General features: G+C 41.9%; 1 protein-coding gene across 4 annotated transcripts in view; it reads left to right on the top strand.

The window, feature by feature from the left end:
* Window positions 1-242: 242 nt before the first annotated feature.
* Window positions 243-14,722, top strand: part of TAFA4 (TAFA chemokine like family member 4) — a 202,801-nt gene continuing 188,321 nt past the window's right edge. For 2 of the 4 annotated variants that reach the window (XM_055383363.2, XM_019023141.4), the window contains exon 1: window positions 243-553. The gene's annotated coding sequence lies outside the window, so the exon portion shown is untranslated. The remainder of the gene's footprint in view (window positions 554-14,722) is intronic. The other 2 variants (XM_019023142.4, XM_055383364.2) reach the window with 2 other exon arrangements.

The following is a 14,722-nucleotide window of genomic DNA, read 5'->3' as shown; positions in this document are numbered from 1 at the left end:
GGAAGAATACCTTTTGCTTAGCACCTGCGGAGTGGTGGCCACAGCGAGGCGCTCGGGAGAGGCGCCTGGAGGCCGGCAGTGGGGGCGCGCCGCCTGAGCAGGGGTGCGGGGCGGGGAGAAGTACGGCCCACGTGGACCGCGGGGCCAGGCAGGGACAGGAGCAGCCGGGCGGCCCGGCCAATCAGCGCGTTCCGCGGCGGGCCCGGCCCCTCCTGGTCAGCGCGCTAGCTGGGCTCGGCCCCGCACTGCTAGCTGCGCGCCGCCCTGGACGGGGCGCACCGACTGCGCGCGCGGCTGCGGGCAAACATCGGGAGTCCTGCCTCAGCTGCCGCTTCTCCAGCAGCAGCAGCTTCAGGCTTCTTCCGCAGGAGCTTCGGGCTTTTCCTGGTAGAGACGTGGGAACTTTTCTTCTCCTGGCGAGGCTGCAGAGGTGATGGGCCGCTCCCGGGGCTCCCGCGGGGAGGCGGCACGGTGAGCGTCCTCGGGCTCCGGTGCGGCGATCAGTGCCTAGTTCCGGACGCGCCGGTCCGACTTGGATGCCGGCTCTAGTCGAGTAAGAAGGGTTGGAAGGGATAAGGAGGGGCGAGGGGATGGGGTGGGGGTGGATTTGGACCCTGTATTTAGGTGCTGTCTCGTGGGCAGCCGCTGCCTCTCGGCTGGTACCGAGTTAACTCAGCTCGGTGCAGCTCCCCTCCTCCCGGCTCTCTGGGGCGCTGGGGAGAGTGCCTGTGCTGAGGTTGGCGTGCAACCCGAAGTTGGAAGCGGCACTCCGAAGTAAGGATGTGTGGCTGGAGAGAGGTAGCGGCCGCTTCCAGTTTCGGGGTTCATGTCTGACAGAATCCCCGGGGGTGCTCTGCTGATGCGGATGAGGCCACTGGATGAATTGGTATAGGGGGTGGTGAACTCACCGTGAGCTCTTTTCTGGACAAGTCGACCTTAGCTCTTCATCCCTTTAATCTGAGCTAGGATCTTTCTAGGAGCAAGCAGGTGGGAGCCGGTCAGCGTCCCCCCGCCCCCAACCCCCACCCTGAAGCTCTGGTTGCTAGGATCTTGCTTGAAGGGCGCAGCGAGCGCTCGGGAGGCGTCTTCCAGCTGGGAGCGCAAAGCTTCCCGCCCAAGTGGAGAACTGGAGCGGGTCTGGAAGTTGCGTCTCTTTCCGCGGGAGGCATCTCAGATTTGCCCACCAAGGTGGCATCTCTACATTTCTTTCGCTCGTTTTCCCTCTTTGCCCTGTTAATCCGCTCCTAGAAGAGAGCGCATCCTTGACCCTACGCAAGGAGCTCGGGGGAGGATTGGAACTGGAAAGCTTGATCTCCTGCACCTGGTGAGGCTGCCCAAGCCAGACACAGTGCCGCTGGTGCGTTTTCTTCTCGAATCAGCATCATTTAACGTTTAGGGGCTCCACGGAGCCTTAGTAAAGCTGTGAATCAGCTCCTAAGCAGTATGTACATGCACGGGTTCACGGACTCGCCGAGACCTAGCCTGGTGCCCATCCCCCGTCACCGAGATTCAGGGACCTCCCCTTTGGTTTAACGTCTTTATCCCTGAACTCTTTTCCCTTTTAACTTTTCAATGGTCTTTCCTCTGAGACAAGCAAGGTTGATGTGATGTGACAGGCGATCCCCGTGTGTGGGGATGGGCGCCTTCGAAGCCTTGGTCTGTTTCTGTCTCTAATATCCTTGGCATAAAGCTTGTCCACCATAACCCGTAGCTGCCACCTGCAGACTCGGTCACCCAAACTTGTGCACATTGATGGCTTAGCTTCCTAATCACACACATCTTCGTTTGGCCCCCTCTAGAACACTCGCTGAGGAGGGAAGAGGTGGGGGCAGTTTGTGTCTGAGCCCAGTTCAGGAAGGCCTTGGATTTTTTTAAAGGCTAAAATAATTTAGGAACAGCCATTTTGCAATATAATTCGTGTTTCCACTCAGTCACTGAGAACAAATGTATGACTTGAAGAATTCTTCAATAGCTCGCCTGGGTTTTATAGTGAGAAGAATTTCTGCTAAGTTTATAGTCATATCAGTGTGAAAGCCCAACACTTCCTCTAGATGGGAAATACAGGCCTTAATAAGGTAGTGTGAGAGCAGTTTTCAGAATCATTATGACTAATGATGACTTGTGTCCTCCCAAAATGACCGAGTGAGTTGGCATGGCTCATTTGTGGAAGAAGCTTTCTTCATATGCACGGACATTTCTTAATCAATATTCTCATAGCAGAAAGCCGTATTTCAAGGTTCCCTTCCTAAGTTCTTCTGTCTCATTGTTCTGCTTTGCGTGACTTCGCTTTCATCCCTCAGTACCATCTTAACTGCCCTTTGACACTTTAAAATTCATTATAAGGCTTCAAGTCACAATTTGACTTGGCCTCTTTTCCCTGCTAAAGATAAGTAAGTTGCCCTGTCCAGAAAAGCAGTGGCTGCCAATTTCTCTATCTTTGAATGACTTTAATTGTATTACTTGTTCCCTTAGCACATACAAAAACCCCTACAAATATCTCTGCTTGATTATTGGATATTTTTCATTGAAGGCAACCATTTTTATATTTCTAGTACTAGAATGTTCTAGGTCACTTGAATTTCAATATTCATTTTCTGATCTTTTTAGACATGTGTATTGTTTGACCTAGTTCCATTTAGTAATTAAAAAAGAAAAAGAAGAAACTCCTTTGCTACCCGCTACCACCTCCTTTTCAGTGGTACATAGCCTTTTCCTAATAGCTGCTTTTTTCTGCACCACTCATTTATTGTTACACTTAATATAATACTTTGCTATGTAAATGGCATGTTGATGCATGTGATATTAAAACTGCATTCACTGGGGATTAACCATTGGATATGACATCATCAGCAGCCAATCCTTGATCTGATTTGAACATGCATTGACAAAAGTCACATTATCATATTGAGCAAGTGATTCTATATTGCCTGTGATGAATAAGGGAAAGAAGGAAGTCTTTTTGGCACTTTCTAACTCTCCATTAGCTGCCCAGTTTGAGAGTTTTGGGTATTTCTATACTAAGAGGCTTAGCTTAATAATAAAATTCTCAGATTGCAGTTTTATAGATCTTTTTAGAATTTACGTAAGTAGATTTTCCCCCTTATGCTTTCTTCCTCTTTGGGAGTTTTTCACCCTGGGTTCTGGCTCTGTTTCTTTACAAATATGTAAAGGCATCATAGTAAATGGACTAATATTTTGCTTTTATTTTTTGTCCTAGAGATAGCCTTGTAGGTGATGGGCTAATTTGAGTACATGAGTTCATTTCTTCAGGTGTTGGCTATTAAATCACTCAGGATTAGCAAGATGACTTGAAGTCCTGAAGCCAATCAATCATAAATGATTGGGAGGCCATACAGTGTGTTTATCCTAATTTGTCAAGATTCAGGATTGAGGGTGGGGGATTGAGGCAATAGGAAACAAGATTCAGGATTCAGGCAATAGGAAACAAAGATATCCACAAAGGTATTGGTGAAGTGATCTTGGCCACATTAATCACTTCATAATTATTTGTTTTGAAAATGCTATTTCTAAAAGCCATATCAGAACCTAGACAGCCCTGACTTCGAGACTTAAGTATGGTATGGCAGCCCTGACTTAGAGACTTAAGCTGTAGTATGGCACTGCACTTTGTAATGCCTCACTCAATTTGTGACCTCCTGTAACCCACCTCTCATAAGATAAAATTGACCTTGACTTCCCATCTATTTGATATCTGCTGAAAAATAAGAGAAATTCTTCCTGTTCTACAGTTGCTATTCAATTCATTTCCCTTCAGTCAGTCAAAAGGGCTCTCTTTTTTTTTAAATAAACTTAATTGTAAAATCTGGTTTAAGGAAACGCTCAAAGAATTTGAAATCTAGAAAGTACCTCAGATTTCACCTTTCTAGAAGATCAGGGGTAGGAGGTGTTGTCGTACCTTGGATCTAGTATGTTATTTAAAAAACCTGGGATTAGAATCCCGGAGTCCTAATTCCTAGCCCAGTGCACTTTCCAATGAAGACTGGGAGAGAATGACTCCTGTGATGTGGTGGGACCCCTTCCCTTGGCTGTCTCTGCAGAGGAGGGCCACATTGGCTTCTTGCACCATCAGTTTGCTGGACTACCATGCTGTTGAGCCCACCTCAAGGATTGGACAGCTGTATACACCAGCTAGCTTGGGTTACTTCCTAGTAGCTGCGACAGTATCCACAGTTATAAATGAAAGGTTTAAAGGGGAGCTGGCGATGGAAGAGGATTGGGCAGCGTGACTCAATATGAACCTAACTGAACACATGGAAAGACATGGATGTTAAAATGATGGTCAGGCAGTTTAAGATAATGATTTATGGTTTATTTGTGAAAGAACTCAGAATATCATTCTATTAAGCGATAGGCTGCCCTTTCATACTTAGTGCCTTTTAGTTGCTATAAAAGCCAGTAGTAGCCAATAATTTGGTATAACATTATTTTCTGGCATGGTTGTGAATAATGATAATGGTACTCCACATTTGTTGAACACTCAGTATGTGCCAGCTGTAGAGTGTTGATGTTATGGAAACATTCTGGTTACTAGATGGCTTTCTTTATATGGATGAGCTACTGATTTTCAGAGTTATGAATCTAAGGCAACATTGAATCTTTTTTAGTCATTCTTTTTAATTCAAAAGCTGTCAGGATCTTAGAGTAGCAAATCATTAACACAAGCATAAATAATTTTAATTCAGAAGTATGGTAGCATCAAATATTAGGGAGTTCTTGTTAATAAAATGACAAGACACCATTTAGAAAGATAATAAAGACATGGGTAATTTGTTTCCTTTTATGAGATTGTGGTATTGTTAGTCCAGAAGAGTAAAATATCCTTTTTGGAAAAATAGGACGATATCGTTGTGTTTCTTTTTTCTTTTTCTTTTTTTTTGAGATGGTGTCTCTGTTACCCAGGCTGGAGTGCAGTGGTGTGATCATAGCTCTCTGCAAACTTGACCTCCTGAGCTAAAGCAATCCTTCTGCCTCAGCCTCCTGAGTAGCTAGAACTACAGGTGTGTACCATCATGCCCAGCTAATTTGTTATTTTTTCTAGAGACAGAGTCTCAGCATGTTCCCCAGGCTGGTGTCGAACTCCTGGGCTAAAGCAACCCTCCTGTCTCAGCCTCTCAAACTGTTGACACTACAGGCATGAGCTACTGTGCCTGGTTATCCTTGTATTTCTTATGAAGCAAAGAGAAAACACTAAGCTTTTTTTAAAAAGATAAAAATATGGCAGTACACACAAACTACTCTGTTGGCTTTGCTAGTGCTGTAAGTTCATTTTAAACTAGAAAGCAATAGAACATTCTACAGTATTTCAGTTACGTTAACAAAAGGTGATGCTGTCAAAAGCTAGAGTTATTATTTATTCATTTTTTTTAATGACCACTGTGTCTGTTTGGATTCTTTTAGTTTCACATCTGTGCCATGTGTTCTAAAGTTTTCTCTGAAAATTAGTAGTTTTATTTCTTGATTTTCTTCATTTCCATTTCATCCTTTTCTCTAGTGTGATGAAAATATTGATAAGTCTGCGGTACACTGTAGTTACTAACCTGGGAATCATTGGGCCTAAAACCACAGACTTTAAATACAGCTTCTAAAAATTAACAAAGGTTTTCAGCAAGGAAGAAACTTACAGACCACGAATTGCAGGGGAAACTTAAAATTGCTCCAATGGGGGGCAATTTTGCTCCCCAGAGGAGTTTTGGCAATGTCTGGAGCCATTTTTTGATTGTTACAATTTGGGGCAGGATGGTATGGGAGAGAAGTGTCTCGTGGGTAGAGGGCAGGAATATTGGCTAAATAAACATCCTGTTGTGCACAGGGCAGCTCCCACAGCAAAGAATTATTATTTTTTATTTATTTATTTTTTTGAGACGGATTCTTGCTCTGTCACCCAGGCTGGAGTGCAATGGCGGAATCTTGGCTCACTGCAACCTCCACCTTCCAGGTTCAAGCGATTCTCTCACCTCAGACTCCTTAGTAGCTGGGATTACAGGCACCTGCCACCATGCCTGGCTAATCTTTGTATTTTTATAGAGACGGGTTTCACCACGTTGGCCAGGCTAGTTTCAAACTTCTGACCTCAGGTGATCTGCCCGCTTCAGCCTCCCAAAGTGCTGGGATTACAGGCCTGAGCCACCACACCTGGCCGCAAAGAATTATTTGATTCAAAATGTCAGGAATGCTGCAGTTGAGAAACTCTGCTCTAATGGCAACTTTTAAGGTCCAGAGTAGTGAAAAGTGTCTTATCCAATGTCCGCAGCTCTTTATTTCTGTCGGGGAACCCAAGTATCTTGATGCATAGGCCACAGTTCTTTTCATCACCCTAGGCTTCTGTTTTGAAAATTTCTTTTCTTAATTTATAAAAATACTACATACCTGGGGTAGAAAAATTCAAACATTGCAGAAAAATATAAAAGGAAAGTTAAAAAAAAAGAAACCCACCCAATTTTGCCACCCAGAGACAATTACTTTTTAAACTTCGATAAACCTATTTCCAATTCCCTCCTGCTGCTTTTATTCACATATATTTAGACCTGATTTTTTTTTTTTTTTGGGAGACAGAGTCTCTGTCGCCCAGGCTGGAGTGCAGTGGCATGATCTCAGCTCACTGCAACCTCCCCCTCTTGGGTTCAAGCAATTCTGCCTCAGCCTCCTGAGTAGCTGGGAGTACAGGCGTGCACCACCATGCCTGGCTAATTTTTGTATTTTTAGTAGAGACGGGGGTTTCACCATGTTGACCAGGCTGGTCTGGAACTCCTGACCTCAAGTAATCTGGCTGCCTCCGCCTCCCGAAGTACTGGGATTACAGGCATGAGCCACTGTGCCCGGCTTAGACCTGACAATTTTGAATAACGGGGTTCATACATCATATGATCTGTGTCCTGCTTTGTTTACTCAGCAAAGGCCCATTAGAGGGCTTTTGATGAACCTGTGGCTAGGGAAGGAGGCCGACATTCCTTGCCTGTAGAGACCTCCTACGTTTTGGTGATCATTTTACATGAGACCCAGATGTGCTCTGGAGTGATTCCAGGAAGGATGACAAATCAGCGAAGAGAGCTATATGTCATTCTTTTTCATGGCTATATGTTATTCTACCTAAAAATTTATCTTAATATTAGTCATAAAACATCCAAAAGTTAAAAGGGATTTTGAGTTTCTTTGTAATGCATCCTGTTTACCAGACATCAAGTTTCATATGTCAGTAATGGAGTAAGTCCTTCAATTCTACCTTTTAAAGTGGTGTCTAGTTTAAGATTTTAAGTAGTTTGGAAGCCATAAATATTTTGTACAGTGCGATGTTTAATTAAGGCCATCCAAAGAAAAAATTACTGGGGTGAATTCTTCTCTATATGTATCGTTGGGGGCAACAAATCACTGGAATAGTAATCTTTGTTACTATTTAAATCATTTGGCAGCTCTTCCAGTAGGAGCCAGATTGTAATGTAAACATCTGTTACCTTTTCTCTGCCTTCAGAACTGATTATGCAACTCGGCTTCACATCAGAGTCGCAGCTTTCTTCATCTATATTTTTGGATTAATTCCTTCTCAACACACACTCACACACACGCACACACAGAGATATCAATGGACACAAATCAAAAGAGCCATAAAATTGGTTACCATGGGCTCAGTCCTCCCAGGACAAAAACCTCACATCTTCTTTGCACTCTGTCCTGCTCTTTGCAGACTCTAGGTCTGCTTAGAAGCACGGAACTCCATTAAGCAAGCCAGAGGATGGCTGTGAGTCTGCCCCTTGGTACCAATCTCATTCTCCTTGTATGCGGAATTTCCCCCACCTCAAAGCTTAGGTGCTGATATGCAGCTGAGGAGATGTAGAAAACTCATTGGTTAACATTTAAACATCCCCATGAAGGTCAAGGAGTACCTACCAGTGGGGGTTAGAGAGGCAGTGGGGAGTGGGTAAGGAGATGTTCAAATGGAACTGAACCTTAGTTAGCAAGTGTCTCTTTCATCAGAGCTTTCTCTGGATGCTGGCCATTTTTACGTTAGAGAATGTTTGTTAATATTTGCCTTGTTGAGCTTTAAAAAAATGATAATAGTAACAACAGTTATCATTTGTTGAGTAAGGATGTTGCTGGGTGTTATACTAAGCATTTTTGTTTCAGTTTGGGTAAAAAACATAAAATGTATCATTTTAATCGTTTTCAAGTGTACATTTCAGTGGCGTTAAGTACATTCACATTGTTAAGCTACCATTGCCCATTCCATCCACAGAACCCTTTTCGTGGTGCAAAACTGAACTCTGTACCCATGAAACATGAATTTCCCATTTCCTCCTTCTAGTTCCTGACAACCACCTTTCTACTTCCTGTCTCTCTGAGTTTCACTCCTCTAGGTACCTTATATAAATGGAGACATACATTATTCGTTCTTTTGTGTCTGTCTTATCTCACTTAGCATAATGTCTTCAAGGTTCATCCATGTTGTAGCATGTGTCAGAATTTCCTTTTTAAGGCTGAATAATCCATTGCATGTATAGCCCACACTTTATTTTTTATTTGTCCTTCAATGGACATGTGTTTTTTTCCACCTTTTGGCTATTGCACGTCATGCTGCTATTAACATAGGTATACAAACATCTGTTCAAGATGCTTTTAGTTCTGCCTTTAGTTCTTTTGAGTCTATACCCAGAAGTGGAGTTGCTGGATTGGATGATAATTCTGTGTTTAATTTTTTGAGGAACCACCATGCTGTTTTTCTATGGTAGCTGTGCCATTTTACCGTACTAAGAATATTTTTGTGCTGATTTAATTCTCCTGAAGTCCTACAAGGTAGACACAATCAATCATCTCCCTTCTTTGCATTAGAAAAATGAAGCACTCAGGGTGGAAGCCACACTGGTAGTTTGTGGCAAAGACGCAGTTTGAACCCAAGCAGTGTGGTCCAGAGACACAACTCTTAGTAGATTATTCATTCTTTGAACTCAGGAAAGGTTGGACAAACTCCTCATGCATATGGCCCAGGCGTGGTTGGGAAGAAGAGGTAAATAACAAGTGTGTTTACCCGAAGGAGAAGCTCTAACAGTCCTCCTCCTGCCACACAAAGGAATTTCACTGAGATCTGGAGTCCCTGTAGGTCAGATGTTCATTGTGAAATTGGTATTTTATCAAAATAATAACAGGCAATAAATACACACTGTGGCTATTGAGGCTGTTAATATTAGTGCTGCCTCAAATCCTTTGTCAATTAATAATCATGCAGCCCATGGTTTTTTAAATGCCATGACAATTTTTGCTTCTCGTTGGAGTTGCTGGGGAGAGGTGGGTTGAGACAATATGAGGAAATAATCAAGATTAAGATAAGCCTTAGGTAGGATCTGACTGATGATTGCATTTTTGTTTTACAGAGACAGTAGGCAGAGGACGTGGGCATCCTTCCCACCCAAAACACAGCTTGATGGAGTTATTACAAAGGAAGGCACGTTTAGTCACTTTATAGAATTAACAATTGATCAGTTTTGTGGTGCCTCAGTCCTTTCTAAGCACCCCATGTTTATTCATTATTGTGATTACACAGTGGAAGCAGCTCTGCTTGATGTGATGAGCAATAGCAAGATGTGAAGACATTTAAATATACTTGAAATTAACGTTTGCACAAATAGGTGTCTGACAGGGTGTTCTAATTTGATTCTAAAGACCCAGAAATAAGCCTGTATGGGGAAGGGGAGTGGGAGAGCTGGGCCTCATGGAATCCTGAGTCAGATGTGTGTAGTTTATTTGCCAGGTTTCTTTGCTATTTTAAAGGAAAATGGCAATGGTTAGAACCATGTTCCTCATGGGTGAGTTGGGGGAGCAGACAGTGCCAGTAAGCTCTGCCATTGATACTGGCCTAGCATGTTAGTTAATCCTTTTACAATGGAGCACCAAGCTCTGGTGTTCTCAGTAGTAGGGGAAAAGTCATGAGCCAGCTTGTCCTGATGTACACAGGTACAAAATATACTAATCTTCCTATGAAGTATTAATCAGGAAAGGAAAAAATTCCTCAAGACTGAAAGTTATGGTCATCCTGAGAAAAAGGACTGGCAGGATTCCTAGAAAACTGTTTCTTCAAGACATTTTGATTCCAAGTTTACTCTTTTCACATTTACAAAAGACTCAGGATCCCAAGTGTAAACTCAGATTCTGGTTTGATGTGCAAATATTTCTGAACCACAGCATAAATAGACATGAACTTACAAGCAATTGACTATATCCATATGTAAGTTTCATGATCCTCATTTACTTAGAAGTAAGGAAGGAAGGGAGATGAATATAGGGTTTATGCTGATTGCAAATTTTTTTTTTTTGGTCCTCTGCAAATTCTGAATTTTGTTGGATTTTAAAAATAGATTTTACATGATCGATCTTGTTTGGTATACCGGTCCCCAAATTCCAGTATTCTTGACATTCCTAATATTATCCTTTAGACCAATGCTGGAGCACCTGGAAGGCTTGTTAAAACAGATTCTCTGGCCTCACCTCAAGAGTTTGTGATTCAATAAGTCTGGGATGAGGCCTGTGAATTTCTGTTTCCAGCAGGCTCCCATGAGGTGCTGATGCTTCCAAGCTTTGGACCACACTTTGTATAACACTTTCTTACACAATACATTTTTCAGAGTTTAAAAATTTTAATACAGAGATTTTTATAAAAATAAGGTTGTTTTGATTAGGTTGAGAGTTTCCCATTTTGTCATATGTTGGTAAGCTTGTCTAAATAGTATGATTCAGAAGGTTGATTTAAATTACTGAACCAAAAGTACAAATTAAATGTTCGTTGGATCAGTGTTGTGCCTGAGAAACTGATTTTGATAATGTCTTGACGTTTCTTTTAGAGCATAAGATGTGTTTTCTGTAGTTGAGGCCTTTTAAAATAAGAATTGCATAGTTGTTTAAATGGATGTTGAGGCAGGTTTGCTGTACGTAGCATGTAACCAGCCTATTGCCAACTTCCGTCATCTGACTGATGTCTACATTGGACTAGGAAAAAACAAGGCTTCGATTTCCATATACTTTTGAGTCTGATTTAAATTGTAATCCTATCGGCAGGTGACATACAGGAATTCCGTTTTTGTTCCTGTATAGTTAAGACTCAGCAGATGTTAAAAGCTGATGTGGATTTAAGATTTCATCCGTTCTGGGAATAATCGAAGATTTAGTCAGGACCAGAAGATGGAGTTGCAGACAGAGTTATAGGACTTGAGGGGGTATGGAAAGTTTTGCACAGATGCCTGGCTTATTGCTTTCTCCTGCCACTTGGAGGAATAAATTATCTTCTGCGTTTGCTTAAATGAAAAGCCTTCAGTGGATTTCACTTTGTCTTGCACTGTCTAAATAAATTAAAAGTTTGCAAACTGAAGTCTCTTTTGAATAAGAAAACACATGTAAAGAGCTTGCTTTTTTTTCTTCACTTGTTTAAAAAAATTGGAAGTTTGTGAAATATTTTGGAGATAATCTGAGCTATAGAAATGTGTGGGTGTTGGCAGGAAGGTTAGAATTGGCAACCAACAAGCAGAGCGGATGGACTGGGTCAGAGACATTTAACCTCTTTCGTCTCCAGAGCTGTGTTTTAATTACATAGCTGGTTTGTGGAACTGCGATCCCCTCTTGCGGGCAGCAGGGTGTTGTGTGTGACTAGGTTTGTACTAATACTTCCTTAGGACCCATCAGTCACTGTTGTCCCCTCGGCAGGTTTTCACGTTGGTCATCTCTGCCCAACTGTCAAGATGCTACAGTTCTCCTCCCTGGCTGCCGACCCTTTTGGCCTTTGTCCCCCCAGCACTCAACCCCAGACAGTTAGAAGATGAGGTTTCCAAGTTGAGTGGCAGACGAAGGCCCTGCTGGAGATGGCTTCTGTGGAAGACTAAACAGCAGAAGCATCCAAACAACAAAATTGTCCTAATTTTTTTTAAGAACAATATCTACTTTTAGAAAACCATGGTCTTTGATTTACTGTAGAACATGGCATGTGTGGGTGGTACTGTCTGCTGGCTGGGAATGGCTGCTTAGTGTTATTACAGCCACTTAGGCTGCATTGTAGGGGATAGTGGTGCCACTGGTCATAATACAGGGTCACAGTGACTTTGTAGAACCCCTGCAGGGAATACACAAGTTGTAAAAAAAAAAAAAAAAAAAAATTAGAGAAAAAGTAAAAATCACTTCTAACTCTCTCTACAACCCATTTCTATCTCTCCCTTCTCAGATACTATGAAGAGTTGGGGCTTCTGCACATATTTAAAATATTTAGTATACATTATGTTTCAAAGAAATCCAAACATGAGCAGGAAGAATGGACTGATGAAGACCTGGTAGATTCTCTCTTATCATTTGAAGTTGATTTGTATCAATGCCAACTAATCAACAGAAATAGGAAGCATATTTGGCATTTAACTTTTTTTAAAAAGTATAATGTGAAAATATCAAAATATATTAAACTTTGCTATTTATGTTAGTTATGTGTGGTTACTAAATATACAGTCTTGTGTGTGAATTTTTTCACTTAAGTAGTGTCATTTTATACATCTGATTCTATAGTTTGTATTTTTTTGCTTACTGGTGTCTTGGAGATTATCCACATTTATACATACACAGGTCTCACTCATTCCTTTAACTACCATATAGTGTTCCACTATGAATGTACTGCATTTTATTTAGCTGTTTCCCTACAGATGGGCATTCAGATTTTTCCCAGTTTTTTCTACTACAGAGAGTATGATGATACCATTCTTGAACAAAGTCATATATGGTGTTAACTGAGATGTGGTGTTTACTGTTTAAAGCCTTCTCATAATTACAGTCTCTTGGTACCCATGTGTTTGCATTTTTCTAGGGTAGAAGTGTAATTGCCTGGTCAGAGGGTGTGTTTTAGAGCATTAAAAACACCAATGCACTAGTGGCTTGGGAATGTGTCTAGAAAACGTGGGGACTGCAGAAAGTCTCTTATCATTATGTTCTCTTGGAATTAAGATATGTTAACTCCAGAACAGGTCAAGTCCTAGACATTATCAATAAAATCTGTAAGTAGAATCTTACAAATTCCTGTATGTTTCAATAGACCTTCCCTCTGATGGTGGAAATGTTCCAGACTTCTTGCTGTTCACCGTGAGAGCCACTAAGCAACATGTCACTTTTGAGTACTTGAAATGTGGTTAATGTGACTCAAGAAGCAAATTTTAAATTTTCTTTAATTTTAATTAATTTAGCTTTAAACTTAAATAGCCATGTATGTGTAGTGGCTGCCCGATCGGACAGCGCTGGTGCAAGGTATGCATCATCATAAAAGGTAAGGCCATTGTAATTTACTACAGTCCCAAAAAGTTTGAGAGAGTGACTCATGGAGAAATGGAAGTGTAGTCTATTTTGTTCAATCAGGGGCTCAAGACTCTTGAGCTGAAAATAAGGTGATAAGTAAGTGAATGAAAACAAGACGATGTCATTAAGATTTATCAGGCATTTTCCTCCTTGTTTAGAGACTCCTGTCTGCTCTGTCCTGACGGGGGCTGCCTGCTGGAGCTGCACAGTCCTACTGGGGCAGTTCTTTGTAAAGTGAATTGATGGCTATGTAAATACAGCCATTAACCTTAAGCACCTCAGACAGCTCCTTGGGCGCTGCTGTTTTCTTGCCCTTGAAAATGCTGGTTGATGGATGCCAAGATGTTTTTTAAAAATTGTTTTTCCTAACTGGTTGAAGCAGTGGACTTGGGAAGCTGCAGGGAAGCTGACAGAATTGAAGGCCTACTAAGTGTGAATCCTATGGCAGGGGTTTGGAATTTCGTTCTTACAGAGGGATATTTTGAAGGTTTACTCTTGGTATACAGGAAATAGGATGCTGTATATGTCTGTGTATATGGTATTTTTAAAAAACACACAAAGTGAATTGCAATTTGAAAGTGCTGGTTACAGAAAGTTTATAAAAATCTGGTTTTAAAGCAAATGGAAGAGGCTGGGCATGGTGGCTCACACCTGTGATCCCAGCACTTTGGGAGGCCAAAGTGGGCAGATTTCTTGAGCCCAGGAGTTCGAGACCAATCTGGGCAACATGGTGAAACCCTGTCTGTACAAAAAAATACAAAAATTAAGCAGGCATGGTTAGATGCATGCATGTAGTGCCAGCTACTTAGGTGGCTGAGATGGGAGGATTGCTTGAACCAAGGAGGTCAAGGCTGCAGTGACCCGTGATTGCACCAGTGCATTCCCGCTTGGGTGACAGAGCAAGACCCTGTCTGGAGCAAATAAAAATCAAATGAAGTTTTATAATTTAGGAATTTTGTATATATTTTAAAATTAGACATAGCTTGCAGTGAAAACAACAGCTTCTTTTTCGTTTCTTGAAAGACATTTTTAGAAGTAGATTGAGTGAGGATGACAGAGGCAGAAGATGGATAAGATTCCCATGTTGAAAATCTATCTGGAGGTAGGACAAGCAAAAGTTATATTAGAAGTAGGGTCAGAGGATGACGGTTGACAGTGCGCTGATTTTTTCTCCAGTGTCATTTGCGACCTCTCCCCCTTCCTCTGAGGTAACCACACTGACCATCTCTCATTTCTTACCATACAGTGAATGTGTTCCTTCCTTGTTCGGTGGCTCTGTACCTGATTTCCTTTCCCTGGAATGTGAAATATGTGTGTGTGTGTGTGTGTGTGTGTGTGTGTGTGTATGTGTGTCTGGCTTCCTCTCATTATTTAAGTCTCAAATGTTGTCTCATGAGAGAAA

The sequence above is a fragment of the Gorilla gorilla genome, chromosome 2, assembly GCF_029281585.2.
Source record: "Gorilla gorilla gorilla isolate KB3781 chromosome 2, NHGRI_mGorGor1-v2.1_pri, whole genome shotgun sequence".
Taxonomy (NCBI): Eukaryota; Metazoa; Chordata; class Mammalia; order Primates; family Hominidae; genus Gorilla; species Gorilla gorilla.
Note: the sequence above shows the minus strand (reverse complement) of the source record. Positions and strands in the feature narration are given on the sequence as shown.